Below are 14,034 nucleotides of genomic sequence, written 5' to 3' on the forward strand. Positions count from 1 at the left end.
CATTGCCTTTAATTTTATTAATTCTGGCATTGTGAAGATTCAGCTAAATTAGTCTCGTAAAGTAACTACTATTTCCTATAATTTATATATTTTGTATGTTTGTGTAAGCACACTTAACTGCACGCTTAACTGGTTTTAAAATCCATTTCTAAATAATTTATTATTTTGTATAATGATATATTTTGTTTAATGATGTATTATACAATTTGCCATATACTTTAATGTTCATATGATCAATTTACCTACTTTCATTGTTTACACACTGTTATCTATAAGAATAATATCAGCTTTTTATTACTTTTCACAATAAAACTATTGACATATTATTTTGAAAGTAAATTATTGATGTTTAAAAATCAATTTCCAGACTTATACGTATTGTTGTCAGCTAAGGGGGAAAAACGATTTAAATAAAAAAAAATTATTGTTATTTTTTTTTACATTAACCCTTTAACTGTCAGGCGAAATTATAAAAGAGTATGTTTACAACAAAATTTTTTATCATTGAAATCCACATTTTTTGTGTGATAAAATGACGCACACGTCGTAGAATACAATAGGTTTGTACGCCGTGTGCGCTTATATGACGTACACATTTTATAGTGGGAAAGCGTACTAAACACAGACCACTAATAACTAGAGCCAGCCATATGTGGCCCTCAGAGCGATTTTTCGCGGACCTCAGACTGCTAGTGCTAGGCAGTAAAACAGAATTTGATAGTTATATTATAATTATGTTTCGATTTGTGTTACAAAAATGTGTTACTTTATCTATACTTATAATATGTTATAATAACATATTATATATAACATTTAACATATGTATTTATTGTACTTACGTGAATCTAAATTCTAAATTTATGTATAATATGTATTGAAATAAGTATAAGTAGTCAATAAAGTATACGCATAATATAACGGCTTCTCAAAATCTTTGTATTATAAAAATGTAGGCATACACATACTATTTATTTTTAAAAAGACAAAAAAAAATACATACATTTATATATTACAAAATATGTAAATTCAACATTTTACCTGAAAATTTAATGAAAAAAGTCTGTAATTTTTGTTTGTCGCCTTCCTTGAACTTCTGAAAAAAACATTTTTTCAATTGATGTGAAAACAATCGATAATGATTCTTTCACACTCTGGGAAGTTTCAGCAGTCTGAATAAATGCTCTTATGGTGGAACAATCAGCATACGCTTCAGCAACAGTAGGGATTTTTCTGAAATCTTCCAATTTCAATCAGCCTCATCAGTACTTTGTTTGTCACTAGTTTGGTGACTCAGTATGATGTCAATATCTGACAGTTCTTCGCTCGTACTTATTTCGTCATCCACTCGTACATAGTCATCTGCAGAGCAGTCAGAATTGAGAAGGGAAACGGCATCCTGCAAATGCGTTTGTGCAATATCGTTGTATGCGATTCCTGATGGTTATAAGTCGTTAGTTAGGCGGGAAAAACGAAAACAGTTGATGATAGTTTCCTTTCGCACAGATTCCCATGCCTTTGATATCATTAGTATAGCGTCAAGAATACTGATTTTCGTATCGTCGTTATTCTCTCTCTTTTCGATGATTTTGTACACCAATTCTTTCCGAAACCATGCTTTAAGACTTCTTATAATTCCTTGGTCCATGGGCTGTAGTACAGACGTACAATTTGTAGGCAGAAAAACGAGTTTAATTTGTTTTAACCTGTCAACTGGGGGGGGGCGGGGCGGACAGTTGTCGACAATTAAAACTATGTGTTTCTTTTGTTGTAAAAGTTCACAGTTCCATTTTATTAAAGTCTTTTCAAAAATAGCCGACGTCATCGAGGCTTTTTTATTGAAATCGTAATCAACAGGGAGATTTTTCACGTTTTTAAAACAGCGCGGCATTTTACTTTTTCCTATCACCAAAAGCATTCTTTTTATGGAACCGGACATGTTGGCTGCAACAAGAACTGTAACTGGCTGTTTACCACCCGAACATTTCTCCCCTTTAAACTTTAACATGTGATCAGGTGTCAGTCTAAACTCATCAATATCCCCATCTCGTCGGCATTAAAAATTTCATCATCGCTATATCCGGACCTGAGTGTAGGCCACACATTTTCAACCCAGTCATTTGTAATTGATCTGTCAACAACTGCTGACTCACCTGAAATTTTTCCATGGACAATATTGTGGCGAGCTCGGAAACTTTGAACCCAGGAAGCATTACACTTAAAATCCATCTTCAAAATTACAGCGAAAGCGTCAGCCTTTACCTGAAGCATCGGCCCACTCACGGGTACATTGTTTGCGCTTTGTTGTTTAAACCAATCGAGTAAAGCACTTTCAATGTCACTGTGATTTGATGACCGAACGCGTTTTCCTTTTTCACACTTATTAAATTGCATAATAATTTTTTCTCGCCGTTTCATCCTTCCAGCAATTGTTGAGCATGACGTTTTAAATTCCCGGGCAATCGAACTCGCGGAATCACTGGAATCGACTTGGTAAATTATACCAAACTGTTCCTCAATAGTAAATTGTTTCCGTGACATGTTTTCTATGAAGGCTAGACACAACTGAATTCAAATTCAGAAACTCTTGGCTTGGGCCAAATGGTGTAATATAAACAAAATTTTGTAATACAATGGACCCGTCTTGGGAGGTCTAAATGTCTAAAGGACAAGTAATAAAGTGTAGTTGCCTGTCCGGATGTACTATAACCATAAATTAATAAATCCTTACTTCTCATTTCGTGGTACTAAATATCGGTAAAACCTGTGAGAAATACAACACTACAATGTTCATTTTCATAACTTTACAGGATAGCACTTTTAAACTTATTTATTAAGATGTGCAAACAATATTATATTGAACATTGTATCTACTTTCATATACATCATGCGTTGGTTATTATTATTTATTATTTATTTATTATACAGTGTGTAAAAATGTCATTGAAAAAAATGGAAGTTGTATCATCTGAGGTACAGATATGTACTTAAAATTGTACGCTGTAACCAATATTTTAACTGCTAGTGTTCCAAGAAATACGTTTGCTCTAACCGATTTGTAATCAGATTACAGTAGTGTAGAGCGGCGCCATGCATTGTACCGCATTTCGCATTAGTCATCTTTACTCTCACCACAGTGGCACTGGCCGGCCAGTAAAGATGTTTCAAAACTTGTGGACCTCGTAAATACGCATGCCCGAAAAAATAAATAGACACTAACAAATAGAACTTATGTCGCAATATGGGGACATTCTTTACCACACAGAAGTGAGATGGCTGAGTAAGGATAAAATTTTGGAACGTTTCTTCAGCATTCGACATGAGATTAATCTGTTTTTGGCTATAAAGAATAAAGAATTTCCTGATATTCATAATTTAAGTTGATGACTTAAAGTAGTATTTCTCACTGATACAATGAGCATTATGAATGAAACATTGACTAAATTTCAGGGAGACTACAATAACATTGTAGCGGAAATGATGAATATTGTGTTTTCACTGGAGCAGAAGCTGAATATGTATATTGACGAATTGTCAAATAAAGATTATTCCAGCTTTCCTTACGTTAAAGCACTGTTTGATGAAAATCCAGATGAAAGTCAAGAGATCTCTTACCTACTGAAGCTGTTAGCAGACCTAAAGGATGAAATGTCTGTGACGTTTAGTAACTTCAGGAAGTTCCAAGAACCATTTCGCTTGGTGGAAAATCCATTAATAATAACAACAGCAAATGTAGCTCATCTTTCTTTTTTTAAATACGAAGCTGTCGATTTGAAAATTGAGTTAATTGATCTTCAGAATGATATAGAGCTTAAAAATATTTTTGAAGAAAAAAAAAGGAAAAAGTTCACTATAAGTTTTGGGAAGCAGTTGAAAATTACAAATTTCTTAATTAACTTAATTGACTGTGCTCATAAAATTTTATGTACTTTTGCATCTACATATATCTGTGAATCTACATTCAGTAAGCTAAAGTTAATAAAAAACAAGTACAGATCTAGGTTAACAAGTGAGAATATTGAAACCATTTTAAAAATTTCAGTTTCTTCCCAACCTGGTAACATAGACGCCATTCTAGACAGCTGTTAAAGATTTGGCCCGTCAACTTCAAAGAATTAACAAATTCAGGACTTGACATTCCTGGAGTCAAGTAGAAGACATTTTCCTATTTTTTACATGCAAAACAGTCCATATAATTTATAATTATATTGTTTTAACTTAACTTGTAATAAACTTATGTTATAGTCTTGTATAAACTTATATAGTTTTAAAGGTATTTCATACCACCACTGGTACTTGTGGCACTGAGAAAAATTTCATTCAAACTATTATATATATACAATAGCACTAAAGGCCTTAGAGGCCCATGGCTTAAAAAGTTTGTTCTTTCTTTATTTTCGCTTTCCTTTATGTACTGAGATCTTCTCTGGCTCGATATGTGATTTTTCTCTATTCTTTCTTGTTATTCATTTTTCTTTTCTGGCCTTCTAGTCCAATTTCTTCCATATCTTGTTCTACCTCCTGATTCCATCTATTTTTTGGCCTTCCTTTTCTCTTTTTTAAAGTTATAGTGTAGTTCAGTACCCTTTTTGAAGTCCTTGTGTTCGATATCCTTTCTAGGTGACCTCGCCATCTTAGTCTATGTGCCTTTATGACTCCTATTATGTTAGGTTGATTATATAATTTCTTTAACTCATAATTTGATCTTCTTATCCGTAGACCGTCCCTTATTATTCCTCCATATATCTTCCTCAGGATTTTCCTTTCCCATATCTCCAGTAAATTTTGTTCATTTTTTGTCATTGTCCATGTCTCACTGCAGTACGTTACTATTGGCTGTATAGTTGTTTTGTATAACTGTATTTTTGCCTTTCTTGATAAAAACTTGCTTTTCAACATTCAACTAAGAGCATGTACACTTATATTGCCTACCATTATTCTAGCTTGTATTTCTTCTTTAATGTTAGGTTTGCGTGATATTATTGTACCTAGGTATGTTAATCTTTCTACCATTTCGAATTCGTATGATAATCTTTCTTCTACTTCTACTTTAAACTTTTGTCCATCCCTGAACTGATCATCTGCCCACTGCATACATTTTGTTTTAGTTCATTTAAGTAAAGTCCCATTTTCTTTGCTGCTTTTACTATTCTCTGTACTATCTCCTGTAGCTCTTTTTTTCTCTTGCCAGCAACACTATATCATCCGAAAATGCCAAAACTTGGTGTCTTTTATGATATAGGAGTCCTTCTCTATTGATTTTCCCTTCTCGCATTATTTTTTCTAGGCATAAATTGAAGAGTAATGATGACAAAGGATCGCCCTGCCTTAATCCTTTGTTTACTATAAATTTGTCCGATACATGATTGTTTACTTTGACTCTGTTTTCTGTATTCTCTAAAGTAAGATGTATCATGTTACGTAACTTTCTGCTAACTCCCAGTTCCTCAAGGGTCTCTTTTAATTCCTTCCTTTTTATTCTATCGTATGCTTGCTGGAAGTCGACGAATAGCGCTATCGTTGGTTAGTTGTGTTCATAGCTTTCTGCTTGTAATTCTGATTATGAATACTTGGTCCGTTGTGCTTCTCCCTCGTCTAAATCCGCACTGATATTCGCCTATTATATTTTTAACTTCTTTTTCTAGCTTATCTTTTATGGATTTTAATAGGATTTCATATACGGTATTTAGTAACGCTACTACTCTGTAATTACTGCATTCTGTTTTGTCTCCTTTTTTGTGTAATGGGCAAATAATGGCTTCCTTCCAATATTTTGGTATTCGTTCTTTTATCCATATCTCCTTTATGATCTTGTATATCCAATTATTTAGCAGTTTTCCACCATATTTCATCATCTCTGCTGTTATGTTATCACTTCCAGGGGATTTGTTGTTTTTCAGATTTTTTATGATTTCCTCGATTTGTTCTTTGCTGGGTGAATTATCTTCTATGTCTTCTAAGGGTTCGATTCTTGCTTCTGCTTCCATACATTCTCTTTGGTTTGACTTATTATTGCCATTTAGTAATTCATCAAAATACTCTTTCCATCTTTCGGCTATTTCTGCTTCCCCGCTTATATTATTTCCTGCTTTGTTTTTAACGAATATGGGTTTTTGTTGGAAACCTTTTTTTTTTCATTTCTAGCACCTTGATATAGGTTTTTTATTTTTTTATTTCTGTAATTCTCTTCTATTTCTTTTAGCTTATTTTCTATGTGTTTTCTCTTCTTTTCTCTCAGCACCGTCTTTACTTTTTGTCTTTGCTCCCTATATCTATTCTTTGTCTCTGTTGTTTCTTTCGTAATCATTTCCATCCTTAATGATTTTCTTATTTCTATTTCTTTTTGGCACTCTATGTCGAACCGGTCTTTCCTCTTTTTATTCTCTTGTTTATTACATTCTTTTGCTGCTTAGTTCATTATTTGCTTTATGTTTTCCCATTTGTTCTCAGTTTGCTCTTCTATTTATATCTTTTTTAGTTCTTTTTCCATTGCTTCCTCGTATATTTCTTGCTCTTTCTTTGTTGCTAATCGAATTGGGTTATGTATACATTTCTTTTTTTTTATTTTGTTTTTTGTTTTCTGGTATGAGTTGCTTAATTTTGATGCCCACCATGTAATGACCTGAGTCGGCGTCTGGTCCTCTGTATATTCTTATCTTCTTTATACATTGTTGTTCTTCTTTTTCGATGAGCACGTGGTCTATTTGGTTTTTAGTCTATCTATCTGGCGATATCCATGTTTCCTTGTGTATTTCTTTTCTTTTGAAATATGTGCTCATTATGATCATATTTTTTTCTCTTACGAAATCTATCAGGAATTGTCCGTTCTCATTAGTTTCATTGTGTTTACTATATTTTCCTATTGTTCTGTTTAATTCATTGTAGAAACATTCTTTGACATCATTATCTTTTTCTTCTGAAGGCGCGTGAATATTTATGAGGGTGATTTTTTGGTATTTTCTCTTGAACCTGATACTACATATGCGGTCTGATACTGGTTTAAACTCTACTATTGCTTCCGTTAGCTCTTTTCTTATCATAAAACCTGTACCTAATGTTCGATTCTTTCCGCCGCTGTTAAAAAACATTGTATCTTCTATTTCTAATGTATCATTTCCCAGCTGTTTCGTCTCCTGTAAAGCTACTATGTCAAAATGGAACTTTTCGATTTCTCTCGCTAAGTGTTTAAGTTTGCCTTCTCCATATGTGCCTCTTACATTCCATGTTCCTAAAAGTAAGTGTTCTTTTCATAATGTTTTCTTGTGTTTTGGTCCGGTTATCATTTTTTTCCTCTTTTTCCTTTTTTTTGTATTATCGCTAACCTTGTTCTGTGCTTGTTTCGTCAACTTTATTCCAGTAGTACATTTAGTTGCTAGTTTTTTGATGTTTTTTTTACCAATTGCGCCTTCTTTGTCATTCCACTTCCATTCGCTGTTATTTACCCATATTTTTTTTACTCCAATCTTGACTTCATTTTCTTTTATTTCTTTCTTCTTGAGCAATGTTTCTTATTGTTTTCTGTATTTCTCGTTCTTTTATGGTTGCGTCTTCGTTGATATATATTTTGTACTTCTTAATTTCTTTTAACTTGTGTTTTTTTTTCCATTATTTTTCTTTTTTCTTCTTGGTTTTCCAATTCAATTAGGCATGTTTTTTCGCCTAACTTGTGAGCATTTCTTATTTTAACCTGTACCCCTATATGTTGTTTGATGAAATTATTGATTGTTCCTTTTAATCCTGCTTGCTCATATGTGTCTATCTTTAGGTCGTACATAACTATGTTATTTATTCGTCGGTGTTTTTCCATAACTTCCATGTTTTTTGTTATTTCTCTGAGTTCCTCCTTGCTCTCTATATTTTCTTGTTTTAGTTCTGAATTTTCTTTTCTCAGCTCTCTGTTTTCCACTATGAGCTTTTCTATCGTTTCCTTGCATTCTTTTTTATTTCTTTTTATTTCCTTAATATCATCGGTGAGGTGGCTCACCATTATTAGTAATTGATCAATTTTTGTTGCCTAATTTTTTTTCTCTGGAGTTTTTGTTGGTGTTCTCGAGAACTTCTTGCTCTTTCTGAAAATGTTATCTTCTTCCTAGCTGTCTTTATATCTGTCCTTCCTTTTTGCCCCTCCTCCTGAAAGTGTATCATCACTGTCTAAATTTTTCATGTATTTTTCCATTTTCCGGCGCCAAACACTGTCTTTCACCTCAACAGTTCAGAGAAGACAGCGTTTATCGTATTTATTTTATGTTTATTAACCGTTGTTATTTTTCTGTGTCTACCCCGAAAGTCTACTCACAACGGCAACGTCGCAATTTCAAACGTCAGAGTTTCGTTTCTATGTTTTGATGTTATAATTAGGCTTATCAATTACAGCGATCTTACTTTTTATAGGGCCTTGGTGTTTTCGGATGTAATTTCACCGATTTTAAAGTTTTTTTCTTAGCACTCTCCTTCACTTAATGTCTTATATTGTTCACTGGATATTTTCAATAATTTATTTCCCGTTACAACTCTCAGAAATCGAGTTTATTGCAGACAATAAATAAAATATTTGTTTACGTTTTGGTTACCGTGTTGCCAATTATTAGGTACAATTAGTCAAACTATTAGGCTCTCAAAGAAATTCTCGTAAGGCTCCCTGAACTAGATATTTTACGCAGGCTGCTCAAGGTCAAACTAAACCAAATCTCATTTGTAGTACCTATACAAATCTTTTGATATCGCTATCTGCAGTTTAGGTTTTGAACAAAACTAAAAATTATAATTGTCAATTGCACAATTGCCAATTGTCAGTAATTAATTAGCCTTGTTATTATGCGTGTATAATTATTGTTTGATTTGATGGTTATTATTGCAAAGAAATCAAAAAGACACTATACGATTTAGGAAGTGGCTTAGTGTTATAAAAAATCCTAATTTAGATATATGATGAATTCCAGTATAGTTTTTAAAACAAAACAAATATGCCACAGGCACTTTGAAGATAAGTTTGTTTTTTCATGGAGTCGTAGATTGTATGCAAATGCAATTCATAGCTTACATTGGCATGATGAGTTCAATAAGTATTTGATATTAGAGAACAAATAACTGATTGATTTTAGATTCCTCTTTTAATGTACATCCCAGAAGTATTTCAATGTTGAGCGCGGAAGCAAATGTAACAGAAAGTAAGTTACCCTGATATGTAATTATTATTGTAATTATTATTGAGGACATAAACGCTAAGGCAGAAGCAGAAGATATGTATGGACCAACCACAAACCTTATAGCACAAACAAAATTTAACGTCAATACATGTGTGTAGATAGGTTTAGCTTAGAACTATGTTAAAATTTCGTTTAATGTTTAAATATATTAATTAATAGGATATACTGCTAACATAAGCTTTAAAATAGGAGTCCACATACAGTGTCGTAGATATTCTTAGATTAGGAGAACTTAAATCAAATACATTACGTACAAATTGAGTGAAGACGTTTGTCAAACGTATTAGAGAGCAGAAGTTACAGACGAACTAGTGTAGAGTTTGTTAATCCAAGAACCTTCGGTAATAGGGACTAAAATAATTGGTTTTAGCAGTCTTAATGGTTGAATTTTCAGCTTATTAACCAACTAACAACCAAACACGGCCATATATCTTGAGAAAAAAAAGAAAACGTCCGCCATGCTGCAGTTTGCACCTTAAACGTAACTAAGATTAAAGTGAAATGCCCATAGGGAAAGGACAAAATTATAGTTAATACTAACACTGATCTACGTTCTCTCAGGTGAAGCTACCCTACTACCAACAAAGGACATGGAAGATCGATTAGACTATTATCTTAGTAAAAAGATAGAACTTATTATTTGCTGCGATTCTAACCATAACCATCTTGAGTATCTAAAATAGATGAACCAAACCTACCTTTATTAATATTAGTATCCAAACGGTCATAGATATCACGCTGGAAACAACTGTTATACCGAATAAAATTCAGAACAGGCAGGTATTGGAGAAAATCTCTATATCTGACCACCACTGGCTGATCCATAATATTAGTCTGGAAAAAAGTCTTATTAAATCTTTGGACTCTACAAGGATGCATGTAGAGTTTTAAAACCAATTCTGAGTCTCTATATATTCCTAGGACGTGAAGAGAGGTAAGTCGTCGAGATGTCGTTTCTCTTAAAAATTATGAAGTGCTGGTTAATACTCTACTTTACCCAAATTAACATGCATATACTTTCGGAAGATCCACCGACTCTACACTGCATCAAGTAGTGGGAAGGATTAAAAGATCACTGGACAATAAAAAATCCAGCTGCGATATTAACCTACTCGATGTAAGGGAAATACCCTTAACAGTGAACAAATGGATATTTACAATTCTATAATATTTATGATTATTGCCCAAGAGAGCAATAAGGATAAATGTAGAAGACGTTTAAGTTAGAGGCATGGTTATGAGACAATGTCCATAGGGGATGCTATTACCACTCTTCTAGAAATAGTTCTCTCCTAAACACCTTGGTTGACCCACTCAGCAACAACCAGTTTTACACAATAGCCTATTCTGACGACATAGCAGTCCCTCGAAGCGGTAAGTTTGAGAACACACTGTATGAGAGATTACAAGTTGTCTTCAAACTAACAGACTAATAGAAACACGATATATAATTCCCATGAAGACACAGATGGTCCACTTTATGAAAAAAATACGGGTTTAATACCCCGAAGGATTCGCAGTCTAAATATTTCTGAAAAGGTGAAATACCTTGGTTTTAATCTTGACAGGAAGTTAATATGAAAATCTCACTTAGACGGTAGAGCTAAAAGAGCATATATTGCCTATGAGCAATGTAGATGAACGCTCAGGCGTACCTGGCCTTTTGCCTAGAGTAATCGTCTAGATGGGCACTGTTGTCATTAAGCCAATGCTAATTTACGGAGCAATGATGTGTTTGCAACGGGTACAAACCTTGATGAACGACTAACATAATTGAAATGTCTTGCATGGCAAAGAGGACTTGATGCGCTACCCCTGCTATAGGCAGACTGCGACTCATTTAAACTGGAATTTGTTTTCGATAAACTCTCCAACATCGAAATAAAAAGCATATCAAATCAAACGTTGCTAATTTCCACGTAAAGCGTATTGCATATATGCTTTATGGCTCCAAAATTAAAAAAAAACTCCAGGTGCGACATAAACTCCAGAACTCTAAACCTAGAATTAAGTAGGGTATAAGCAAAATGCCAGCGTAGTTAAGACAGAACTGGCTGGTATCTCCATAGAGGCCACAAAGAGATAACCCGGAAATATATAGCCGAAACTACCATAATTAACTACACAAACAGCAGGCAAGCACTACTAACCTTGAATAGATCAAGTGTTACATTAGGGTGAGCAATAGACTATTATGAGTCAATAAGTCAAGCTTTGGATGGTAATCACCTCATCCAGAGGTAGATTAAAGAATTCAAGGGAAAAAAAATCCGCATTGCTGCCGCAAATAGCTAGAAAAGCGACATATCTCAGACTCTTAGGATCTAGTGATCTTTTTGGTTGGTTAACTCAAATAATCGAGGAAATTGCCAAATGTTACTTCCACACGCAAACCGTGAACAGATGGGAAGAACCGCAAAGATGTAGACTTGCTAGGGTAATGCTTAGGGACCTAGAAATTTTAGCATCAAAAGCGTACTTTAGAATGACCAGGAAATCCTACGCTTGACATTTGTTTTTTTACTACCTAGTCGTTATCAACTAACCAAATACCTTTGCTTAGAGGTATCTCTACTAGATCCAAATAGTGGGGCTAGTAGAGATACTTCTATGCAGAGAGTTTGATTAAGAAGACAACACTGTTGAACATATTCTATTTGAATGTGTGAAATTATTCAATAGGAGAGTATACGTTTGGCGATCTCTGGTCTACAACTACCCCATAAAGGAGATATCCCCTAGTGACTTGTCCACCTTACTGTAAATGGCATTATAAACAATGAGCCAAGAACGATAGGTCCATGGGAGGATGCACAATGGGTCAATTGCAGCGTAAGTAAAGTGGGACTTAAATTAACCTCCTCAATCTACAGATAGACAGAGTGTCGAGTCCGGTCACTTTCTCCTAGCCTGTATTATTCGGCCACGTATATTAAATGTTCAGAAAGGTACAATAAACTTGAAAATATTTAATAAGACGTTGGCAAATTATATTAGAATGACGTTGCAAGAAGCTTTCGCAAAAAATTTAATGATAAAGTAACAGAATCTACCAGAACAGAAGATGCCCCCAATATACTTAACACAAATCTAAAGATTGTAAATAGTACGGCTCAAGAAATAGCAAAAGAAGTGTAGTGCTTCTATCCAACGGACAGATAATCCTCCAGAACTCAGAGAAACCTTTCACTATCGAGCAAAAAGAAGGAAGGAAAAAAATTTAATCTAGAAATAGGTGAAAAATATAAAACCGGGAACATTAACACCGAAAACTTTAAAATTGTCACCGATATTTATAGTGTTGCTTGCTCTACATTTTTTCATTTCTACAAAAATATATAAGATTTTTCCAATATTTGATACGCGGTGATCCTGTTTTAAATCATAATAGAGTAGTCTCTCTCTATAACGATTCCCTATATAACGATAATTCCTCTATAACGATGAAAATAGTAAACGTTGGTTGGTTCGTCATTAGAACAATGTATTAATTCTTTCTCTATACTGATATCGTTCTCTCTTTATAGCGATAACTTTTTAGCGTTCAATAGTTGATGACAAATGTGTTACTGTGTTTAAAGTTCAGACTACCTAAGTCACAAGTGCCAAGGTCATTGTCCAGCGGTTGTTTTGTGTTGCGTTTATGGAATGCTTCCACCCATTCTACTCTTTCTTATCAGAGAATTAAGTGACTCACGTTTATTGTTCGGGCGGCGTACCTAACTGTTATCACACAGATGTTGTCATCTATTGACGACTTTTCATTTTCAGTTTGAGTTGTGTCTTAGTGTGTCAACAGTCAACATGTTTTCTAAAAAGCGTAAAGTGCTCTCAATGGAGGAAAAGTTATCGATAACTCGAGCAATAGAGAAAGGTGAAAAGCAATCGGATGTCGTTCGCCGGACGGGGCTGTCTCAGTCAACTGTGGCTACGATATGGAAGGACAGAAAAAAGTGGCTTAAAGCGGAGATGGAGGGCGGTAGCAGGAAGAAGTTGCGGAAACCTCAGCACGAAGATTTAGATCGCGCTATGCTTTAGTGGTTCCAGCAGCAGCGTATGAACCATAATCCACTTTCTGGGCCTGTGGTCAGGACAAAAGCTGAGTTTTTTGCAACTGACTTGGAATTGAGAATTTTAAGGCATCTGAAGGTTGGCTGAGCAAGTGGAAGCTGCGGCACAAGATCAACTACGGGCAAATCAGCGGAGAGGCTCGCGATGTTAACAAAAACGTAACGGATGATTGGCTAGAAAACGTGTGGCCTGGACTGAAGGCACGATATGCGTCAGACGACATTTTCAATGCGAATGAGACTGGATTGTATTTTAAAATGACACCAACAGAACTTTAAAATTTAAATTGGAAAAGTGCGTTGGTGGAAAGCTCTCTAAGGAACGCATTACAGTTTTAGTGGCCGCTAACATGACATGTTCGGCGAAGCGAAAATTGTTAGTGATAGGGAAGTCGAAAAACCCGCGTTACCTTAAAAACATAAAAAATCTACCGATGACCTATAAAGCAAACAAGAGTGCGTGGATGACCTCGGAAATTTTTAAAGAAGCGATAAGAAAGTGGGATATCGAGCTTAAAGGGAAAAAATTATTTTGCTTGTAGACAATTGTCCTGCTCATCCTGTATTGCGCGACCTTCAAAACATCGAACTCGGTTTTCTGCCAGCAAACACAACGAGTGTCCTTCAGCCCATGGACCAAAGTGTCATCAAGAGTTTGAAAAGCCATTACAGGAGAAGACTATAATTAGTAAATCCTGGGACAAGGTATCGAGCAATACAATAAAACATTTCTTCAAACACGCAGGATCGCTGGAAGATCA

This window comes from Diabrotica undecimpunctata, chromosome 4 (assembly GCF_040954645.1).
Source record: "Diabrotica undecimpunctata isolate CICGRU chromosome 4, icDiaUnde3, whole genome shotgun sequence".
In the NCBI taxonomy this organism is placed as follows: domain Eukaryota; kingdom Metazoa; phylum Arthropoda; class Insecta; order Coleoptera; family Chrysomelidae; genus Diabrotica; species Diabrotica undecimpunctata.